The 23,625-nt window shown below is 39.8% G+C and overlaps 1 long non-coding RNA gene across 1 annotated transcript; it reads right to left on the bottom strand.

Annotated features, from left to right (window-relative positions):
* Positions 1-6,512: 6,512 nt before the first annotated feature.
* LOC135718175 (uncharacterized) lies at positions 6,513-14,570 on the bottom strand. Its single transcript, XR_010520631.2, has 2 exons — positions 13,050-14,570; positions 6,513-12,958 (listed from the first exon to the last, which is right to left on the bottom strand). It is a non-coding gene; the product is annotated as an uncharacterized lncRNA (long non-coding RNA).
* Positions 14,571-23,625: the final 9,055 nt, after the last annotated feature.

The following is a 23,625-nucleotide window of genomic DNA, read 5'->3' as shown; positions in this document are numbered from 1 at the left end:
AGAGATTTTTTTCTCAATGCTGTTTAATTAACACGAGTGACAGACAGGAGCAAAATTAGGTAACTTCCCCTTTAAGACCAAAGTCCGGATCCAATACACTGTTACACATGCGCTTTCTCTTTTAGCTGTTTACTTTCTCTTAAGACCTTACTGGTCGTGTTTATGATGATGCTTGCAAAGACGGGAATTTTGACGCATATGTGTATTTAAGGCCAATAAAGCGGGAAAAATGCTCACGAGCTTAATAAGCAGAGGTCGCGCGACTTGCGCGCTCCTCACAGACAGAAAGAGCAGCGGTTGCGCGACTTGTCCACTCCTGACACACAGAAAGAACGCACGCATACAGATCTGTTGTCTGTGTTTCAATGGCTTAAAATAACTTGTTTTAAAACTGCAGTGCTTAAATACGTGTACAAACGTTACGTTTTCGCGACCACACGCACAGGAGCGTGACGTGGGCACGTAACCTCGATAGAAACGATAGTCCAAAATCTCTACCGGTTGACAAATTTCTACCGGTTAATTTTGTCTACCGGTTTATCGCCCACCCCTATCAACACATAACAAACCATGTGTACTCAACAGCCGTGTCGTGTCTAGGAAAAACTCACCCAGTCTTGTCCTGTCCAGTGTCTCCTCTAATTGCATTGATGTTCAGCTGCGTGTGAAGCTGAGGAGAATTCTCCATACCTGATTTATCCACTGCTGCGCTACAGGCCAGCTCCAGGGAATATATCTGTGTCGTTTTCCCAGAACGGGACTCAAGTATCTTTTGTTAAGTCACAGTGCTGTGTGCTACCAACAGACTGCCTTTGTTACATTCCAGTGCTGTGTGATATCTCCAGACTGCCTTTGTTACCTTTATTAAAGACTCAAATTCCCTGTGATATCTGCCTTGGAATTCTTTTTCATTATAACAAAATTTCGTTTTCTTAATGCAGATGAATCCGTTATTGTGTAATTAGAGAGGCTATTAAACGTGATGGCTTTATATAGTGCATATTTATGCATAAAATGTATGGGTGGTGTGTTCTCTGTGATTCTGTATTCAATTAAATGTAATAAATTAATTTATTAATAACTTGTTTTAATAAAATGCATATGTTATTGCTTTTAGGGATTAATAATAATTTTAAGTGATCTTTAGTTCTTTGTATATATATAAATCAAACAGGCACAACATATACACAGCAAACAGTCATATTATAAACATGCATTAACATTATGGGGTGGTTTCCCAGACAGGGATTAACTTAAACCAGGACTAGACCTTAGTTTAATTATGAAATATATCTAGTTTTAACAAACATGCCTTACTAAAAACATTAGTTGTGTGAATTTTGATGTATTTTAAGATATGTCAGTGCAAGTTGTTTCAGTTTGGACAGCTCTTAGCACTAGTGTAATCCCTGTCTGGGAAACCGCCCCTATACGCTTACGTATTACACAGTGTGATGCATTTTAAAGCTTTAAAGTTGTATGAAGCAGTGTAAAAGTGGGCACAAACCAGCAGCTGACCATACTCATCTGATCTCATATTAGTGGATTTTATTTGTCAAAAAACATTGTTGATAGAATTTTATAAAAATACTACTTACACATATTAGTGTGATATATATATATATAAATATTGTAAATCAATGCATTTCTTGACTATTAATTACGAAAAATCACAGCTCTTTGCTTCTAATTCAATGTATTTGAATGGCTCACTAGGAACTAACTGAAGTCTCTGTGAATCATGTGACGGCCAAGCTTTTTGGGCTTCCATTGTCAGAAGTCTCTTCCTAAAGGGCTATGGGTAGAATTTGTCGGTGCCAACACTTACGGTCTAATAGAGTTAAGCATAATGTATTTCCGTGTATTTTGATTATCTGTTTTAATACTGTGTTTATTTTATATTTTCTATAACTGAATCAATAAAAATAGAACGTTTTGAGAAATTCTGAGATCATTCGAATGCTTCTAGTAATGTGTCGTGTTGGTCTTAAATTTTACTCATAATGGTCTTAAAAAGGTCTTAAATTTAACTTGCTGAAACCTGCAAGAACCCTGAAAAGAGTTTAATAATGAGCCACATAATGAGCCTTGTGGGGATGTTCATCAGGAATGTAACTTTGTAGTAAAACCATAATAAGGTTTACTTTTCAATATAATGTAAATACACACACACACATTTTATATATTTAGGTGTTTGTGATCCAACAAGCGGCCCAGTTTTCTATGCTGCTGATTAAAAAACTTATGATCTACATATGATCTACTTATTTTTTTTTTTGCCTACTCAAATAATACAATGTAAAAATTGTTTCACCAAAAATATTGAGTTAATAATAGTTAAAGTTGAAATCTACTCAACTTTTTTAGTTCATGTTAAATACATATATTAACTTGAAATGAGCAATTATTACAGTTTTAAAAACTGAAAAAATATATAAGTGTTACATTCTCAATATATTCATTAAAATTTACAACAAATATTAAGGATATTTATTAGGAATAATCTGTTAGTTAAATACTTATTTTATTTGATATGATATCTGTACATTTTACACCAAAATATCTGTAAATTTTTTTAGTCATTTTGGTTCGTCCATTTAAAAAAAATCACCTGAAATAAAAGAGATTTGATTAAGCTATTTTAATAATTTATTTTAGTGATGTTTACAAAGCCACTGAATATTTTTTTTACAGTGTGGTTGTAATGATTCTGTCTGTGTTTTGCCCTGTGTTTCTGTCTGCTGTTTTCCCCATTGTTGATTGTTTGCTCTGCCCACTTGTTAGTTCCCATGGACACTCATTAGACTCATTCATTCCCTCTCGTGTGTTGTCATAGTTACTCATTGTCTCTGCTTTGTGATTGGTTCTTGTTTTACATATTTACACTGTTTGTTTACTTCCCTGTTGCTAGTCGTTGTTTAAATGTTGTCCCAGTTTAGCTCTGTGTTTTACCTGCCTGTTCTTCGGTTTATCTGTTTCTTGTTTTGTTTAATAAATACTTTACTTATACTGCAATTGGATCCTCACTCGCCTTGCCTCATTTACAACAGAACGACTAGCCCCTATGGATCCAGCAGACATTCTTTTTTGTTTATGCCAGGAAGATTCCCCAATTGAGGAATATGTGGAAGTGTTTTTGGACCTCGCTAACCAAGTGGATTTCGGGGATAAAGCACTTAAGGACATTTTCCGCCAGGGTCTGGAGGACAATATCAAGTATTTAATGCCTGATACCCGTGAAGTGGGGTCTTTCGTGGACTATGTTAACTTGGCGTTGTTGTTAGGCGGGTCCACTCTCACCGTGACCAGGGTTGAGGTGGACGCCGCTCCTAAAAATTTTTTTGGGGGGGCAGTAGGCATCGGGGTCTGTGGGATGCCGAGCCAGAGCAGCCACGGACGACCAAATGCACTATATTAATCCTGTCCAGTCCAGTCCTTGGTACGCCAAGTCCCGAGCCTGTTCACAAGATGGCTGCTACACGGTAAGCCCAGTTCAGGCCTGTGCGAACCGGCTAGTCTCAAGCCTGGCGGATACCCCGATGGTGTCGGTTCGGGCGGCCGGCATTCCCAAAACATCTGCTTACACAGCCGGGCCGATCGCACCAACGGAACCAGCCGGGCCGATCGCGCCAACGGAACCAGCCGGGCCGATCGCGCCAACGGAACCAGCTGGGCCGATCGCGCCACAGAACCAGCCGGGCCGATCGGGTCGACCGGAATGACAGAGTCTGCCGGTTCGACCAATTTTTTCATTTTTGAGTTCAACGATTCGCCTGGGACGTCTGATTCGCCTGGTTTACCTGGGACGTCTGATTCGCCTGGTTCACCTGGGACGTCTGATTCGTCTGGTTCACCTGGGCCGTCTGATTCGCCTGGTTCACCTGGGCCGTCTGATTCGCCTGGTTCACCTGTACCGTCTGATTCGTCTGGTTCACCTGGGCCGTCTGATTCGTCTGGTTCACCTGGGCCGTCTGATTCGCCTGGTTCACCTGGGCCGTCTGATTCAACTGATCCGCCCTGGCTTCCTGCCCTATCTGCACCGCCCTGGCTACCTGCCCTACCTGCACCGCCCTGGCTACCTGCTCTGCTGACTTCACTCGATCCTCCGCCACATGAACTTTACCCACCCTCCCACCCCTGTTGCACCTGGACTATTTCATTGCAGCTCAGGGAGCGTCTGGAAGCCGCTCTTAGGGGCGGGGTTCTGTAATAATTCTGTCTGTGTTTTGCCCTGTGTTTCTGTCTGCTGTTTTCCCCATTGTTGATTGTTTGCTCCGCCCACTTGTTAGTTTCCATGGACACTCATTAGACTCATTCATTCCCTCTCGTGTGTTGTCATAGTTACCCATTGTCTCTGCTTTGTGATTGGTTCTTGTTTTACATATATACACTGTTTGTACACTTCCCTGTTGCTAGTCGTTGTTTAAATGTTGTCTTAGTTTAGCTATGTGTTTTACCTGCCTGTTCTTCGGTTTATCTGTTTCTTGTGTTGTTTAATAAATACTTTACTTATACTGCATTTGGATCCTTATTCGCCTTGCCTCATTCACAACAGTGGTTTAAGGTTATGCTATTTTCACTTACGCATAATTGCCCAAATTAATAAATTTTACTTCATTAAAATTATAAAGTATTTCATTAAGAATAGTATGGTAACACTTGATTAATGACAATGACCATTTATTTAACGCTTGCTTTAAAGGATAATTCCGGTATTTAACACTTTGGGTCTCATTTCTGGTTTGTTTTGGATGAACTACAGTGATGGACACAGAAATTTTGACAATGGGTCGTGTCTTGAGTTTTTGACTTGTTTAGAAGTGTCTCTTGACTGCTTCAGAATGGAAGTCAATGGTCATGCACAAACATGTCATTAAAACAACACTTAACGTTAATTTTCAAAACTGTACTACTCACCGAGTGGTGCGTGGTGTTCGTTGATGTTTAAAAACAAGTTGTGAAGCGAAATACAGTTTCTGTCGTTTTTTTTGGCATTTTGTAAAATTCCATTGATCTCTCTTGTAAGACTCATTGCTCGCTGATATATCACTCCGCCACTGGGAAACAGAAAAGGGTCTGTTTACATGTGGTTGTAGTTTTTTCGATAGATTTCTCTCAGAAGAAATTTTTCCCAGATTTGTAGGGCTGGACCAGAATATTTGAATATTTGTTCCGTGGGTTGACATTCGATTTTCAGTTTTTAGATTCGAATATATATATTAATATTTCACAGCGTTAATGCAGAGCTTTTGTCAAGCAGGAAGTGCGCTTCACCCTCCCGCTCTATATGTGGCGCAGAGAGACCAACATCCATAGCCAACAGCCACCAAACGCCACCAGTGGAAGAGATCGCCTCGAACGGAAAGCGCGCTTCCTGCTTTGGCATTCACGCTAATAGTGTTGTAAATAACGTCCAGTTTCTTGCAAAAACTGATTGATTTGCTTCACAAGACGTCAATATGTCACACGGAGTTATGGGGGATTACTGTTGTATTGGATATATATGCTTTAGCTCAAAGTGTGCGGATCGGTTGACTTGCATGACAGTGCACTGGGGTTTCTGCAAATAACTTCTTTATTGTTCTGCTGATGAAAAAACATATTGGATGGTGTAAGTGTTATAAATAAACTTAATTTTGAAAGTATGCTACCGTTTTATTACAGTTTGTTGAACTTCGTTCATTTATTTTCGTTGTTTTATTTAAATAGCCTACCCTTTACGTTGTCAGTAATTACTGTGCTGTTAATTTCTGACACGGGAGTGTTTGTTTGTTAAAAAAATGTAAGGCTACCTTATCAAAAGTGCTCTTGTGTTTTGTTTCACTAATGCTGTTCTTGCAGGACGCGTGACAGGCATGCCGAGTGTGCTATGTGCAACGCTTCAGACTCAAATATAGAGCGGAAGTATATACGCGGTTGTGAGGTATCTGAAAAAATAGTTCCACTATAGCAAATAACACGGATTGAAATCATACATTGCGCCAATATATTTGTTTTTAATCATCAACGAACACCACGAACTACTCGGTGAGTAGTACCGTTTTGAAAATGAACGTTAAGTGTTGTTTTAATGACATGTTTGTGCATGGTCATTGACTTCCATTCTGAAGCAGTCAAGAGACACTTCTAAACAAGTCAAAAACTCAAGACACGACCCATTGTCAAAGTTTCTGTGTCCATCACTGTAGTTCGTCCAAAACAAACCAGAAATGAGACTCAAAGTGTTAAATACCGGAATTATCCTTTAACAACTGAATTTATTTGATGGTCAAATTTAAGGCCCTCTTAAAAAATTAAATAATAACTCTGTAGTCATTGTTTACACTTAAATGGATAATTCACTTTAAAATTCTGTCATCGCTTACTCATCTTCACGTTGTTCTAAACCTGTATGAATTTTCTTTTTTTCTGATGAAAAAATAAGATATTTTGAGAAATGATGGTAAACACTGTTGGACTTTAAGGCGTCCTTGCATGTTCATAATTTAGAGGAAAGGCACAAAATACAAATATCTAAGTTCAAATATTTATTGATCAGATATGAAAAAGTTTCACAGCATGCCGGACCTTCTCAAGACCACACTCGGTAGCGAAGGAAACCCAGCCTCTTTTCTAACAATTATTTATATATTATATGACGTCGATTTCTCTTAGAATTCTCCACCCACATCGGTTGTTCTCGTTCACCTGACTCCATTACCACACCCAGTTTTAGCCTGTAGGCAAAAATGGACACACACACACAGACAAAGAAAAAACAAACTGTTCTCCGCACCACTTTGAGAGTCCTGCTATTTGTAACTTTTCCCCCAGTACTTTTCCACTTCACATATGATTGACTTCACATAGCATATTACAATGCTCTCTTAAAAACAAATCATTAATAAAACATTCATTTATTCATAAAAAGACATAAGCTGTAAGATGGAAATGATTATTATGTAAAACACATTTCAATATCATAACATCATTTCATTATTCGTAAAATTGGTTATGTGAATAAGGCACACATTAACTTCTTTAGATAGATAAACACATATTAAGTCTTTTACTGCAATACTACTTCTAAGCAAACACTTTAATCATTATTAATAACCATCTGTTAGGAAAGAAAATACACACACACACACACACACACACACAGGAGATTCTGTTCTTCAAAGTTGAGCTGCCATGCCCCCATTAAGTTATTCTGTATGCAACCTTTATTTCATTGGTTAATACACATTTATCAAAGACAACATCTTATATTTATTTCATCAATTATTCAATGATTAATACTGATTAAGTAAGAAATACATTGCATATTTTATCCTGTAAATATTAAAATATTGGTTAATAACATGAATGTATGTTTGCTTTTCTCCCTCAGGCCTCACTCTTATCTTGACCAATACAAGCTGTACACATTCCAAGCTTATCCAACCGAAACCATGGCCTTGCAGCTTTTGCACACCCAAACTGCTCCCTCTCAGTAACTTTCCACTCTCTTAGACAAACACAAACAATATTTTACTTCAGCATGCTATAATGATTATTGAAAACACTTCTAAGTAAACTATTTACAAACATATAACCTTAAAATCCCACAATTCCCTCTCTTGACCTCTGAAAGAGGTCACACTTGTTCCTCCTCATCATCCTCCAGGTTCTGTACTGTATGGGGGTGGATTTTCTTTTTTTCTCTATTGCAGACACTATCAGCCTGTTACACAGGGATCTGAGACAGGGGATACAACAACATCCACAAGTGACCAGTATGGCCAAATCCAAGGTGTATGATATTGTTCAATTTTTGTGTAATTTAATTCAATTCCCCCATATCTCTTTAAACACGGATCTTGTGGTGTTGTTTTGGACCTTTTGTCAATTTTCAGATTACCTCCATTGTTTATGCCAAATATTATGGTAATTATAATTGCAGTTATAGCCCCTAGGGCCCACAGAACCTTCCAATTTCCATATAGCTTCATCTCTGTGGAAAAAATACACTTATGCCTATTGGCTAATACTCAAATAACAATCGTAAATTCAAAAAGGAAACATTGAAATGTAAGACTATATAAGAAACTTAAGAAATTCAAAGGTCAAAATTCATATACCAATATGGTATGTAGTTACCCAGGTTATAATGACTAAACAGTAATTGTGATGTTCAGGTCCCTGAACACTTCTGTCAGGATTTCCACCACCTTATGGAAATCCAATTTAATGACAATGATGACAATTTATTTATATAGCACAATTTAAAACAACAGCTGTTGACCAAGGTGCTTTCCAAATAGATAAAATAATAGATAAAAGACAGAAGAGAAAATAAGATAAAATCACATCAATAGATAAAAGACACAGGAAAAATAAAATAAAATCACATTAATTAAAATTTTCCTCAAAGGCTTTTGAGAATAAAAAAGTTTTGAGTCTAGATTTAAAAGTAAGGAGAGATGGAGCCTGTCTTAAGCTAACAGGTAAGCTGTTCCAAAGCCTTGGAGCCGCACTGTAAAAAGCTCGATCTCCCCTACACTTTAGTCTTTTTATCTAATTTATCTATCAATTTATCTAACCCACACCCCAGCCGGGGAGTAGGCACACTTGTTATTCCTTTTTCCTCACACCAATCTCTCATGCATCTGAGGCTGTTAGTAAAATTCTCATATGTTGGTAAATCAGTACAGTTTTGTTTGGTTATTAAATGAAAGATCAGTCTGCCGTCATCCTCATGGGTAACTGCACATTCACCTGTGTGTTTGTTTTGACTTACAACCTTTTGTGTACCGTACTTTGCCTTGAACTGTACGGCTATACCTGCACCGTATGCACAATCTGCACTTACACAGTGTGCTAGGGGTTCTGTTGCTGGGCTGGAAAAAATGTCACCTTTTTTATGCACAATTTTACAGATTGTCTGTTGACTTTGTGGTTGGTGTTGTGTGGGTGTTACCAATAGTGGTTCACTTCCCGTCTGTTCTCTCTGCTCTCCAGCAGGTTTAGTTTACTTTCACTTTCACTTTCAACAACCTCTCAACAACCTCCCTCTCTTGGACCTGAGTCCTCAGGTCCACACCTGTGTCTGTCAGTGACCTGGAAGGAAAATCACATGGAACACAAAAAGAAACATGGAACCAGGTGTCTCCTTTTCCTTGGAGCTACACACAATGCGACGGCCTGGCAGTCACTCTTAGCGACTTGGACCATGTGGGCTCGTCCCACTTCCTCCTTAACACCGTTACTCTCACCCAATCAGCTATACTTTTGGTTTGGTCACTGTCCCCTTCACGTGTTTTGGTAGCCTGCCATGAAAAATGTTCAATCAGATCAGTTAGTGTGTCAAAAGAAACAGCATGTGTTAGTGGCAGGATAGGGTCCTTCACCAGGGCATTCCTCGGACCCGGAAACTGGCGACCTGTAAACAATTCAAATGTTGTCAAACCAGTGATCCTGTTAACAGAAAAGCAAATAGACATTAATGCAATTGGCAATGCATCAAGCCATGTTATTTTCGTTTGTGCACAGATTTTGTCAAGTCAAGTTTTGATATCAAGGTCAGCTTCATTATTTCAGCTTTGCTCTGTCATTGGGGTGTCAAGCAGCCCCGAAACTATATGTCAATTCCATTGCGGGTTTGTCAGTTTGTCAGATCTAACTTTGTCTTGGGAAACCATGGTTGGGGATATAAGTGGTTTATTAGGCCGTTGACAACAGCCACTTCATTAGGTACCTACACGGCCTGTAGTATGTGTCAGGCTTCGCTAGCATTTGTTATAGGCCGGCCTTTCCTGGTTTCAAACCCACCTATGCAGATCCATATATACTACACCAATCACATATGCAGAATCACTAAAAATGGTCACCCTCTCTTCACCATGTAGTGCAAGGCTTTGATAACAGCTATCATTTCAGCTCTCTGTGCTGACTGTTTACCGTTCAACCTACCACTCAGTCTTGTTACAAAATCATTTTCAACCTGTTCAACAACTGCAAAACCTGCCTTCAATGTGCCATCTGCTGCTCTGAAACAACAACCATCTGTAAACAGTGTGATTACCGGTCGGGGAGTTGTCAGTGGTACCGCGAACAAACCATCTCTCAATATATTTGCTTTTTCAGTCAATGGTATGCAGTCACATGGCTCACCCTCAGTGATTAGATCTGCCATGTTTACACCCTCATGGACATAATTTCAGGTTTGGTTGGCCAGGATTTTGGTAAGCTTTCTGTAGGACACAGTAATATATATTGGTAAATACTTTGTTATGTTTTGTCTGTTGAAATGTATAGGGCTTAAATGAAACCGGGGTGATATTGCAAAAACCTACGTCCGTAGGCCCCTGTGACCATAGGTCATGTGGCATGCTTTCAATTAGTTGTCCCGTCCCTTCACCGTCTGTGTTTTCCCTACCATGACTCCTGGTCAGTTGTTCGTGTTTTAGGATGGCTACATCCTCTGTCTGCTGCCTGATCCAATAAACGTCATGACTATGTGAGTGTCATACCCCTGAGATATGTGATGGTTGCCAGTCGGTAAGGGTTAAAAGCATCTTAACCATGCTGCCTAGCTCTCTAGCCTCATGGTTAGGGTGCAAAGCTAGTGAAATATGTGGTGCGGCTGTGTCAGACATCCTATACCATTCTTTCTGGCCGTCTGACAAAAATATGGGTGCAGCCACGCCTTGTTTGCCAACAAATATACCACATACCACCATCCACCAGTCTCCACTTGGTCCCCTCAATGGACATGAAAAGTTCCTCATAGGTTGTTGTGACAAACCTGTCATAAAACATGGTGCAGTGAAGTGGGTCTATGGGGGGTAAAAATAGGGCCCTGTCTTGTATCCATGACTTGTGGGTGTTATAAGGAGACACTACACTGTTGCTAGACATTTCATCCTCCCAGTCGACCTCCAGTTCTGCCCAATAAATGTCGACTGACTCCTTATATTTCCCCCCCACTAACATCCATTGATTACCTGTCTCTGTTGAGCTCAATGAACAGTTAACTGTGTGTCCGTCTGGAAACCTAACTACAATACCATCAGGTGAACATAGTATGCTAGCCCCTAGTTTTGTTAACAAATCTCTGCCCATTAGGGGAACAGGTGCGTTGGAGGAGTACAGAAATGAATGCGAGACAAGTTGATTAGCAACTTGTGTTGGTAACTGTTTTGTCAATGGCCACTTTTCAATTTCACCAGAGAAACCCATCACACTCACTGTTTTGTTACTTAAATATGCTGACCATACGGTGCCGCTTATTACAGTAGAGTATGTAGCTCCAGTGTCCACTAGAGCTTTTAGTGGTGTGCCATTCACCACTATGTCCATGAGGGGCTCGGCCATTCCCCCCATGGTGGTTCCCTGTGTGCCCCGTCATTCCTCTGCACCACCACCCTGGCCCCATGATGGGAGCATAGGCGCCATTAAATCAGGTGATGATGAGTTGTGTGGCCCTGGTGGTCCCCTGCCAAAACCACCATGTCCACGCCCGCTACCTCCTCTATTGGGACCCCATCCCCTTGCATTCGGTGCGTTAAGTGGATGCCGTACACTGGAATTTTGGGGCTGTGGCCCGAGTTGTGGGCACCTGTGGGCCCAATGACCTTCCTGTCCACATACATAACATGTATTCCCTCCAAAAGCACCATACCCCCCTCTGTTACTACCACCCCGTCCTCTGGGAGCCCCTCTATATTGCTGATAACCTCCCCATGGGTTCCCTGTGTAGGGTGGGCCTGCATAAGGGTCTGGTGGACCATAGGCTTGTGAGTATTGGTCATACTGTATCGCATTGGGAGGACCTGAAGTGGAGGGTGGCTGGGCAACCTGCTGTGGCATTTGTTTCTTTTTGTTTGTGGCCTGTACAGCTACAGTTTCAAAAGCTCATTCTCAATCATATCTACCTGTACAAGTTCTGTTTGTGATTTGTTTATGGCCCTGTCTGTAAAATCTCTTTCCCCTGTTGTTAGCATTTACATTTCTCTGAAGTCTTAATAGAGTTGTGACTATCTGTCCCTGTGTCATAATTGTTTGTTGTAATCTTTCCATTTTTCTTTTCAGGGCCTCTATTTCATCAAATTCAACATCTAGTTCACCGCTGTTTACTGTTAACACCGGCTGTTGCTTTGAGATCGAAACAGACTTTACCTCATAAGGAGGAGTTGTTTGCAGTGAGGGGTGTAGCGACTTCACTTTAGGAGGAGCCATGGGAGGAGTTGTGGGCGTCACACTTGAGTCTGGCTGACTGTTTCCTTGTTCAATTTCCTTTTGCTTTGCAGCTGCACCACTGCCAACTTCCCCTTTTCTTCTTTGGTTTGATAGCCTGCATGGCAGCAGCGATAAGAGCTAATCTCGTCCAAATTCTCTACTCTTTCTCTAAGCCTGTCACAGTTGGCCCTTTGCCAAACCACTTTTTCCTTCTGCCTTTACAATCTCAATTCTGTGTACCAGTCTATGTTCCATGGCAAAAATGATGGGAGTCAGGGGAACACGTTTTTTCTCCTCCGTAACCCAGCAATTTTCTTCACACAATGTGTTCCATGCTGATGTAACCTCCTTTTGTCTTTTCTTAATATCTTTTGGATCGGTTTGGGCCAACATCAGTTTCAATATTTTTTGCCACTGAACATAGACCGGTGGGCAACCATACTCATCACACTCTTTTTGAAATTCAGCCATTTTAAGACAATTTTCGAGCACTGAAAATTACAAAGACACACAAGTCGCTCCTATCTTAAGCAAAAGCATATACAACAGTAGTTTTCAGGACTTCCACCCGCGCGACTACTGACCCGTCTTTTAGCGAAGTTTGAAAGCAAAAGGATATATACACCAGTAGTTTTCAGGAATTTCACCCGCGCGACTACTGACCCGTCTTTTCAAAGAAAATCGAAAAACACACAACTATACAAAAATAGGACGTCTTTTCAGTTTTTGTGGAGTTCTCATCCAACAGGCCTTTCACCTCTCTTTTGGTACTTTTCAGCGCCTAATACGCTGAGGGCCTCCAACCCAGCTTTAATATTCGTAGGATTTTCACCTAACGGGCCTTTCACCCTTCTTTTGGTACTTTATAGCGCCTAATGCACTAATGGCCTCCAACCATAAATTACTATTTCTCTTGGTTCTTTATAGTGTCTAATACACTAATGGACTCCAACCATAAATTACCAAGGTACCTTTTTCAAAAGTTTTTCATTCTGATCATATGTTTAAAATATCTATGTGTTAAAATTCAGTTCGGATATCCTTTTCAACACAAGTAATTTGGTATATTCAAAGAGCAGAATATGATAAAACAGGCTCTGCTTACCTTTTTAGTAGAGCGCGCTTTTTGTGTTGAATTGGATTCCTCCCTTACTTTGGTTTCTTCAATATGAAACCCTCCTTCCTTTCACTCTCTCCTTTCCCTCCAAAGAAACGTCGGGGTCACCAATTGTTGGACTTTAAGGCGTCCTTGCATGTTCATAATTTAGAGGAAAGGCACAAAATACAAATATCTAAGTTCAAATATTTATTGATCAGATATGAAAAAGTTTCACAGCATGCCGGACCTTCTCAAGACCACACTCGGTAGCGAAGGAAACCCAGCCTCTTTTCTAACAATTATTTATATATTATATGACGTCGATTTCTCTTAGAATTCTCCACCCACATCGGTTGTTCTCGTTCACCTGACTCCATTACCACACCCAGTTTTAGCCTGTAGGCAAAAATGGACACACACACACAGACAAAGAAAAAACAAACTGTTCTCCGCACCACTTTGAGAGTCCTGCTATTTGTAACTTTTCCCCCAGTACTTTTCCACTTCACATATGATTGACTTCACATAGCATATTACAATGCTCTCTTAAAAACAAATCATTAATAAAACATTCATTTATTCATAAAAAGACATAAGCTGTAAGATGGAAATGATTATTATGTAAAACACATTTCAATATCATAACATCATTTCATTATTCGTAAAATTGGTTATGTGAATAAGGCACACATTAACTTCTTTAGATAGATAAACACATATTAAGTCTTTTACTGCAATACTACTTCTAAGCAAACACTTTAATCATTATTAATAACCATCTGTTAGGAAAGAAAACACACACACACACACACACACACACACACAGGAGATTCTGTTCTTCAAAGTTGAGCTGCCATGCCCCCATTAAGTTATTCTGTATGCAACCTTTATTTCATTGGTTAATACACATTTATCAAAGACAACATCTTATATTTATTTCATCAATTATTCAATGATTAATACTGATTAAGTAAGAAATACATTGCATATTTTATCCTGTAAATATTAAAACATTGGTTAATAACATGAATGTATGTTTGCTTTTCTCCCTCAGGCCTCACTCTTATCTTGACCAATACAAGCTGTACACATTCCAAGCTTATCCAACCGAAACCATGGCCTTGCAGCTTTTGCACACCCAAACTGCTCCCTCTCAGTAACTTTCCACTCTCTTAGACAAACACAAACAATATTTTACTTCAGCATGCTATAATGATTATTGAAAACACTTCTAAGTAAACTATTTACAAACATATAACCTTAAAATCCCACAACACACAGCAGAAAGTGACCATAGACGTCCATGGTAGGAATAAAAAAATATGATGGAATTTAATGGGTACCGTCAACCATGTGCTTACCATCATTTATCAAAATATTTTCCGTCAACCATGTGCTTACCATCATTTATCACAATACTTCCAAAATATATTTTTTTCCTACTATGGAAGTCAATGGTACTCCAGGGGAAAAAAGAGGAATATCTTGGAAAGAGGTTGAAAACATGGGATCTGCTTTTATGTTAAGTTGGGTGATGAACAGAAGATGCAATCTTATGTTATTACTATCTTATTGATTGATATATTGTAAAATGTTCAATTTAATTTTAATATCAATTATTAAATATTAAGTACTTTATAACTAAGTATTACTTAATTTACAGATTAGCCCAATAAAATGAACAAAGTTCATTGCATGACAACAAATATGCGACCCATCACGGAAAACAGTGACACAAGCTGGCAGCACAACTTTTGAGATAAAGAGAAAGATTTTTTTTTTTCAAAATTGGTGATTTCCTTTTTTTTGCAGATTCTGTTAGTTGAGATCACGAAGAAGCCTCTCCATGTTTGAGATAACAGTATTTGTATATTTAAAAGAATACATTTTGCGGTTGAAATTGGCTTGTTTTTCCAGCACCGTGGCTACTAAATAGGTATAGTTCACCCTTAAATGAAAATAATGTCATTAATGACTTACCCTTATGTCGTTCCAAACTCGGAAGACCACCGTTCATCTTCCGAGCACAGTGTAAGATGTTTTAATGTCAAGAAAGGTTATAAAAACATCATCAAAGTAGTCCATGTGACATCATTGGGTCAGTTAGAATGTGTTGAAGCATTGACAATACATTTTAAATACATTCCAAAAATAGCAAAAATTCAGACTTTATTTAGCATTGTATTCTCTTCCAGTTCTGTTGTGAACCGCGTGAAGTCACGTGACTGCAGTGACGCGGCTGACATGTTTTCTCAAACGTGTTTGCAAAGTTTTTTTTTCAAACTTACAACGTGCGTCTCCCTCAGACAGTAAACAAAGCTTGGTTGCACAAAACAAAAAAGCTGTGGTGCAACAGATAACACGTCAGCCGCGTCACTGCAGTCACGTGACTTCAGTGTCTCGTGCACACGGTTATAAAGACAACAGCAACTTTTATTTTGTTTAACGTTCGACACTATACGCAATACAAATTATTTCTTATTGAATTATTACTCTAACAGGCCGTCAGGGCATCACTGATTTTGCGACATTAACAGTACATTAAAACATTAGGATAGGTGAAGAAAAGTAACTGATCCACCATTGCAAACACAGTTTAGTACAAACAACAAGACAACAACAAACAGGAAAGTATTATGGTAAGAAACATGCTCCACAAGTTTCTGTTCTTGGAAGAAGTAAAAGTTAAAGAAGAAAAACGATAGTGTGTGTGCAAATGCTGTCTATTTCCTTTGTATAATTGTTTGTAGTGGAGTGTCTTGTCTGATGTACGCCAACTGTACGCGCACTGTCTGTGCGGTCTCAAATTTTGGGCTGCACGTGGTCGGTCCATGCGGCCGACCACGGACCCTCCTGATGATGAAAATGACGTCATGCAGACGTCCCGCATACGCGGACGTCCCTAGTATACTTTCGGCTTAAGAGAGGTGAAAACGGCACAAACATTAAAGCCTGTTTTCTCCAATTTGAGCTTTTTTGAGTGCCTACCTTCAAATGGCCACAACTTCTGCAATTATTATCAGTCTTCCATGTGTTACATATCGTTGAAAAGCTTGGAGACTACACTTTCAGAATCTGCGAATAACTCAAAATGCTCCAGATCCAACTTGTGTCCCTACTTTCCATGATTGGTCACAATTGTAAACATTGCAATTTTATCTGTAAGGATGTGTCACAGGTCGGGACGGACCACAGACTGTAACAAGCCACGCCCCTTCCTAGTTTCCACCTCGAGGAGGTCCCAAAGCCACCCCAATGACCAGACACACAAGGAATGAATTATAATTAAAATAAATCTTTATTAAATTACTTAAAACAAGCGGGAAAAGGGGAAAGGGACAATTTAAAACAATGGTTCCTTCACGCCTCCAGGCGGGGCTTCCACAGGGACGGGGGGGCAGACTCCTTGGGGTTTGCTCCCTTGAACCCGTGGCGCGCTCCTCTTCTCCTGGAGGCAAGATCACAAGAGAAAGAAATTATTGTACTGTTTACCAATACTAATACTGGCTTTTCCTTCCTCCTTCAGGTCCGTGCTGCGAACAGAGGTGCGTGTTGCACTAGACTGAGACTTTTCCTTCCTTCTTCAGGTCCGAGCTGTAAGCAAAGGTAAGTGAGTACACAGAACTGAAACTTTACTTCCTTTTTCAGGTTCGTGCTGTAAGCAGAGGTAAGTGACTACACAAGACTGGGATTTTTCCTTTCACAGGTTCGTGCTGTAAGCAAAGGTAAGTGACTACACAAGACTGGGATTTTTCCTTTCACAGGTTCGTGCTGTAAGCAAAGGTAAGTGTTACACAAGACTGAAACTTTACTTCCTTTTCTCAGGTTCGTACTGTAAGCAAAGGTAAGTGACTACACAAGACTGAAACTTTACTTCCTTTTCTCAGGTTCGTGCTGTAAGCAAAGGTAAGTGACTACACAAGACTGGGACTTTTCCTTTCTCAGGTTCGTGCTGTAAGCAAAGGTAAGTGTTACACTTTTCTCAGGTTCGTGCTGTAAGCAGAGGTAAGTGACTACGCAAGACTGGGGCTTCTCCTTTCACGTGTTCGTGCTGTAAGCAAAGATAAGTGTTGCACAAGACTGAAACTTTACACCCTTTTCTCAGGTTCTTGCTGTAAGCAGAGGTAAGTGACTACGCAAGACTGGGACTTCTCCTTTCATAGGTTCGTGCTGTAAGCAAAGGTAAGTGACTACACAAGACTGGGACTTCTCCTTTCACAGGTTCGTGCTGTAAGCAAAGGTAAGTGACTACACAAGACTGGGACTTTTCTTCCCAATTCCTCTCTACCCTGGGGCAGTGGGCTTAACAAGGTGTCAATCAAGGGTTTAACAATGTGCTTCGACTTACGGGCTCCAAAAGGGCAGGGGAGGGGACGTCGAGTATGGAGGTGTAGAGCCGAACGCTTCCCTTGTTCTTCCTCCGCTCACAGTATCGGGGACGCGGAACAGGGGCGAACCTTTGAAGAGGCTCCACACAAGAACAGTTATTTTGTACAGACCTCAACCCGACAACCCTTCGTCGCAAGCATTGATCATAAATTGGTCTGCTCACTTCAATACCCAGATGCTTCACCACTGCCCATTCACTCGTCAAGGAAAGATTTCGTCGCTTCAACCTCAAGGGAATCCTAGTTGCAATTTCCTCCAACCCACACTCCACCGACCTCAACAGCTGGGGTCTTCCTCACGACTCCTCTGGCCTCGAAGTGGCTCCTGTCAACACGAGCACAGCACAACACTGCAAGCTGAGGTGTACACACACAATGAAGACACGGACTCACCCACGGCACTACACACACACTAAGTGAACTACGGACTAAGCCAGAACTCGAGCCGGGCCTGCCGTGCAGTTGGTTGGGTGGTTTTGTTTCTCGGTGGAGGGGAAGAAGTGCATAGAAGATGGACGCGGGACCCCCTTGTGGTATTTACTGGTGCTCCTCAGCTCACCCATGCTTCGCTCCTCTGTGGGGCCGCTACGCTATGTGGTAGACTCACAACACAAGAACAGATAATGCACTTCAGATTTACAAAGCGTAACACAGACTTTAATGTCTCTCACATGTATCTTGTACTTCCAGTATGGTTCTCCGGCTCACCCACGCTTCCCTTTCCAGTGGGGCCGCAACGCTACGTGATAAACTCACAGCACACGAACAGGTAATACACTTTAGATTCACAATACGTAACAATGACTTTGATATCACTCACATGCGTCTTGTTCTTCCAGTATGTTTCCCCGGCTCGCCCACGCTTCCCTTTCCAGTGGGGCCGCAACGCTACGCGATACTCACAGCACACGAACAGGTAATACACTTTAGATTTACAATACGTAACACAGACCTTGATATCACTCACATGCGTCTTGTACTTCCAGTATGTTTCCCCGGCTCGCCCACGCTTCCCTTTCCAGTGGGGCCGCAACGCTACGTGATAAACTCACAGCACACAAACAGGTAATACACTTTGCTGAATTCTTCCCAAATATTTAGTTCATTTACTCACACTCCCGGAGGCTTCACTACTCTTCCTGATCCTGTTCACAGCTGGAGTTACGCTGTTTGATGGTCCTTGCCGTCCGCCGCGGTAAGTGCTTTCCAAGTTCTCTAGCTCCACGAAGACGTGTCGTGTCGTTACATCCACATCATACCAGCAATTTTTTTCCACTTACTCAACCCAGTGACTCGATTTAGCGATGCTTCCTTCACCCAGTTTAGCCTAACTCCAATTCCTCTGTTTCCCAGTTCCACCAGACCTCCATGGCAACAGCAACACAGCACTACGACAACCAACACTAACACAACAAGACCCCGTTTGTATTTTCAGAGTGCCTTTTATACTCATTCCTTTCTCCGCTTCAACCAGTCGCCAACCGCTGCATTGATTTTTTGCCCCTGTGTCTCATCTGGCTTGATTTGCTGTCGAAAAGACTACAGGAAGTTCCGGGGTTTCTGGTAAGTCGTCCGGGCGGAACTATCTCCGGGCGGAACCAACCTTCTCAAATTTAGGTTCCGCCCACGGAAAAAGGTCACACCGTGAGAGATGTCTCGCAGGTCTCCGATTAATCTCGTAACACAGAGATGGTTGAAGTACCTGATGATGTTGATGTAAGAGTTTAAATATAAATTTTTACCTCCTAAAACCCGACCTTTGGTTTGTCTTTTTTATTCAGATATCTACCAGCTATTTTGGGGTTAGAAAGAACCAATAAATATAATAACCAAATATTTTTCTAAGAACATGAAGCAGTGTATTTGTCCATGTTTGAGTGCGACAGGTTCCAGTTAAACAGAATTAAGTATTATGGTACAAAATGTTTAGAAGGTTAATCACTATTTAAGAGTTTTCATTCATTTTTATTAAAAAAGAATACGTTATCTGGACTATATGGAACCTCATCTTCGTCCAATTATACTACAAGGAACATTGTAATTGTGTAAATGTCTAGACATTTAACTTGTTTGCCCTATTCATATACACCTCCCCCCCTTCTTTTTTCTCTAATCTGTTATGTATGGGTTTGTCATTTTTTGTTTAGAATCTGAGCTGTATGTTGTTGTTGTTGTTGTTTTTTTTTTTTCTTTTGTGGGATGTCTTGTTCTTTTTGTATAACAAATGAAAATCCAATAAAAATAATTATATATATATATAAAAAAGAATAAGTTATTGACCGTGCAGTGATATGTTTAAGGATGTCGTTCAGGTCACAGCTCAGTCTCCTTACCCTGAGGTGGTGGAGGTAAACAATAGTATTAATGTTAGTGTTTGTTTTAACATTTCCATGCACTATTTAAGGGTTTTTGGTAACTTTATATAAAAATAAATTATATGTAGGGTTATTACTTTCTTTGTTGCTCATAAGCTTTACATGAATGGCGTGCCTTTAGGGCTAGACAAGATCAGGAATATAATGACAGTCTACATGCTGACCAAGAAAGAGTTAATGACACTTAGTTATTTTTATGAAATAAAATGTTTCTTTCTGTATATGTAAGTTTATGCATACAAATTCATATTGGTAATTTCCTTTTTTCTGTCTTCTACACTACAGGACTGTGCCCGGCAGACCTTAATAACAGACAGAGGGACGTATATTGTTACTTACACCCCCTCCCCCCATTTGTATGCATTCAAATCAGAGACTCATTAATTTCCATTTTTATACACTTTTGGCAGGCTGTGGAAAGACATCGTCTTAAATTGAGCATGCAGATCGAGTCAAAGGATGGCATACCCCTACAATTTAAATATCCAGATGGCCATGTCTTAAGGAGGTTTAACCTCATGGAACCAATTAATGTATTATGAAATTGTGTTAAAATTTAGGAAAATTCTCAAGCATAAGTGTTATTTGACCTTAACACCACAACTAACAGTTTGAGCTGCTTTTTTGATCTGTTCTAAAGCAATTTCCTAAGCCACACATTTGTTTTAGATTTCTTTGATCAACCACATCTGATTTAGAAAAAGTGTGTTGCGGTCATGACAGCTAGCCAACAAACTTCATTCATTTTTTTAAAAGGACCTTTTCGATTTTGTGGGATCCAAATAAAATGGCCACAGCTGTGTTTTCTGTCAAGAAAACCCGGGGTTCTGCAAAAATAAACATAACCAGAAGAAAGATAATTGATTATGTCAATGAATTCTGCACACTTTTTGTTACATGGGATCAAATAGACATAAATATGGAAGTGAGATTCCTGTATTACTATAATGTATGAAACCTCAAAAATTGTAAATACGACTTTAGTAATGTTCTTTATCTTGATCTGAATGGACAGGTTAATCAAGAAAACCAAACTGAAACCAACACATCTATTGCTAACTTGCCTGTTTTTAGTCATGGCACTGACAGTAGCGAGTAAGTACTGTTTGTCTACATTTTATTTAATTACCTTGCTGTTAGGTGAGACTGCAACATCAAAACTGTTGCCTATGGCCCAAAGTCCTCTTTGATGAATGTGTACTTTGTGAAACTTTACTAACAAATTTATAGTTGTGTTGATTTGAAAACCCTATTGACGATTCTAGTGTTCAAAGTGTCCATGGAGGAGACGCCCATCAGTAACATGATCAACATTTGTCATGATAACATCATGGACGGTGCCAAAAGGGCAGTTACTAGGAAGAGTTTTAATCCTGGAGCACGAAAAAGTGTTGTGTTTATGGATGAGACTATACAGGCAGAGGGTTCTGTTGATGAGGGTGGTCCTTCACAAGAGTTTTTCCGCCTACTGATAATGGCCATAAAGGATAGCACCCTTTTTACAGGGCTAGAAGACAAAAATATTTTCCCGGGACTGACTTTTTCTGTCTATGTTAATATTTGATACATTCTAATTACGTTTGGGAGGAGCATGGTCCTGTAAATCAAACCTATCCCCTTAAAGACATCTGTTTATATATTCATCACTTATCGCTGTCCTGTAACAGTTTTAACACTATTCCTCCTCTACCGCAGGGATGTGTACTATCACCCATCCTTTACACACTATATACAAATGATTGCCAAGCATCCTCCTCAGCTCACACCTTTTTTAAGTATGCTGATGACACAGCACTGGTGGGCTTCTTTTATCCTGATACCCCATCTGTAGAAGGCTTTGAAAGGGAGGTTCAAGGTTTTATTAAGTGGTGCACAGATAATTTTCTACAGGTCATTGTAAAGAAAACTTAAGAAATGTTAATAGATTTTAGTAAAAAAGGGATACCTGTCTCTTCATCTGAGATTAATGGTGAACAGATAGAGCGGGTCTCATCTTATAAATATTTGGGAATTGAGATAAATGATAAATTGTGTTTTAACCATTGTGCACAGAACAAGTGTAGGAAACTGCAACAGAGGATGTTCTTTCTTAAGAAGCTAAAAGATTTTAAACAGACAGCAGCATCCTCCAATTATTTTATAAGTCTCTTTTGCAAAGTATCCTGTCTTTTGGGTTAATCGTTGTTTTTGGAAATATGTATGTACATGATCATAAGAAATTGCAGTGCATTATTAAATCAGCCAGTAGATTTATCGGAGTGGACCAGGTATCTGCAATCCAGCTTTATAATGAGCTCATTTTGGGTAAAATGGAGCAAATCCTAGCATATCCAACACATCCTCTGTTCCCAAAGTTTGTCAGAAGTAGCAGGTCGAATGGTAGAATTCTGCAGAGAGCAATAAAAACAGCAAGGTACCACAAGTCATTTGTACCTACAGCAATCAGATTGCATAATAATAGATTTAAAATATCTGCTGCACTTTAGTTCACCCTTCGGCACATCTATGCAACTTCTTTTTAGGTATTGGAAAGTTTTTTATCTATAATCTTATCTATTTATTCTTTATTTATTTTATAGCTTTTTCATGAAATGTCTTTGTGATGTTTGTAATGTCGTATATTTATTGTTTGTTTGTTCATGTTTTGTGAGACTTGCAATATTGACCACACGAATTTCCCCTTGGGGGATAATAAAGTTGACCTTGACCTTGACCTATCATCACACTCTCAGCTGGTATCTACCCCAGTTAAAGAATGGGGAGTACTCTGGGTTTGGGCTAATATCCAAAGCCGGACCTCTGGCTTTCTCCGTCTTTTTATATTTTTCAATTTAGTTAAAAGAAATGTTGAGACATTGATGATTGTAAAACAAAGGAAGACGTTTAACCTATCACACAAGTCTGCTACACACACACGCACAGCTGTACATTTAATCATAATTACTATATTTATCATCATCATTAGACATCATCTATAAAAGACTTCTCCCTGTATTCATGTAAGAAGGCTGTGTCATTTTTTTCTTGTTTGAGAATGGACCGACTTTTTTTCTTAGTTTAACTGTTGGTAACATATAGCCATGTTCTGTGGTAAAGTGCTTACATTTAAAAAAATGTATGCATAGCAAAGTTGTAAGATAAGGCAACCTGGTCATCAATGGCACAATGGTGTGGGGGATATTTTCTTGGCACACTTTGGGCCCATTAGTACCAATTGAGCATTGTGTATTGTTTCTGACCATGTTCATCCCTTTATGACCACAGTGTACCCATCCTCTGATGCAGGGGTTCCCAACCTTTTTTGTTCCAGGGACCAGCATATTCATAAAAAAATTTCCAGGGACCAGTTGTCAATTTGAATGCCTCAATTTTAAGATGCATCGTTTGAAACATATCACTGTGTAAAAACAGTAACAGCCTATCATTTAATTGCATATAATGAGGCTACTTGTATGAATATACCAATCTTTTAAAACTTTCAGACCGGTTCACAAAATGTTTCCCTTTTCTCCCATACAATTAGGTCTACTTCAAAAGCAACTTACACAGCACTCAGTCACTA

This window comes from Paramisgurnus dabryanus, chromosome 10 (genome assembly GCF_030506205.2).
Source record: "Paramisgurnus dabryanus chromosome 10, PD_genome_1.1, whole genome shotgun sequence".
NCBI lineage: Eukaryota > Metazoa > Chordata > Actinopteri > Cypriniformes > Cobitidae > Paramisgurnus > Paramisgurnus dabryanus.
The sequence above is the reverse complement of the archived record's forward strand: the minus strand, read 5'-3'. Positions and strand labels throughout refer to the sequence as shown.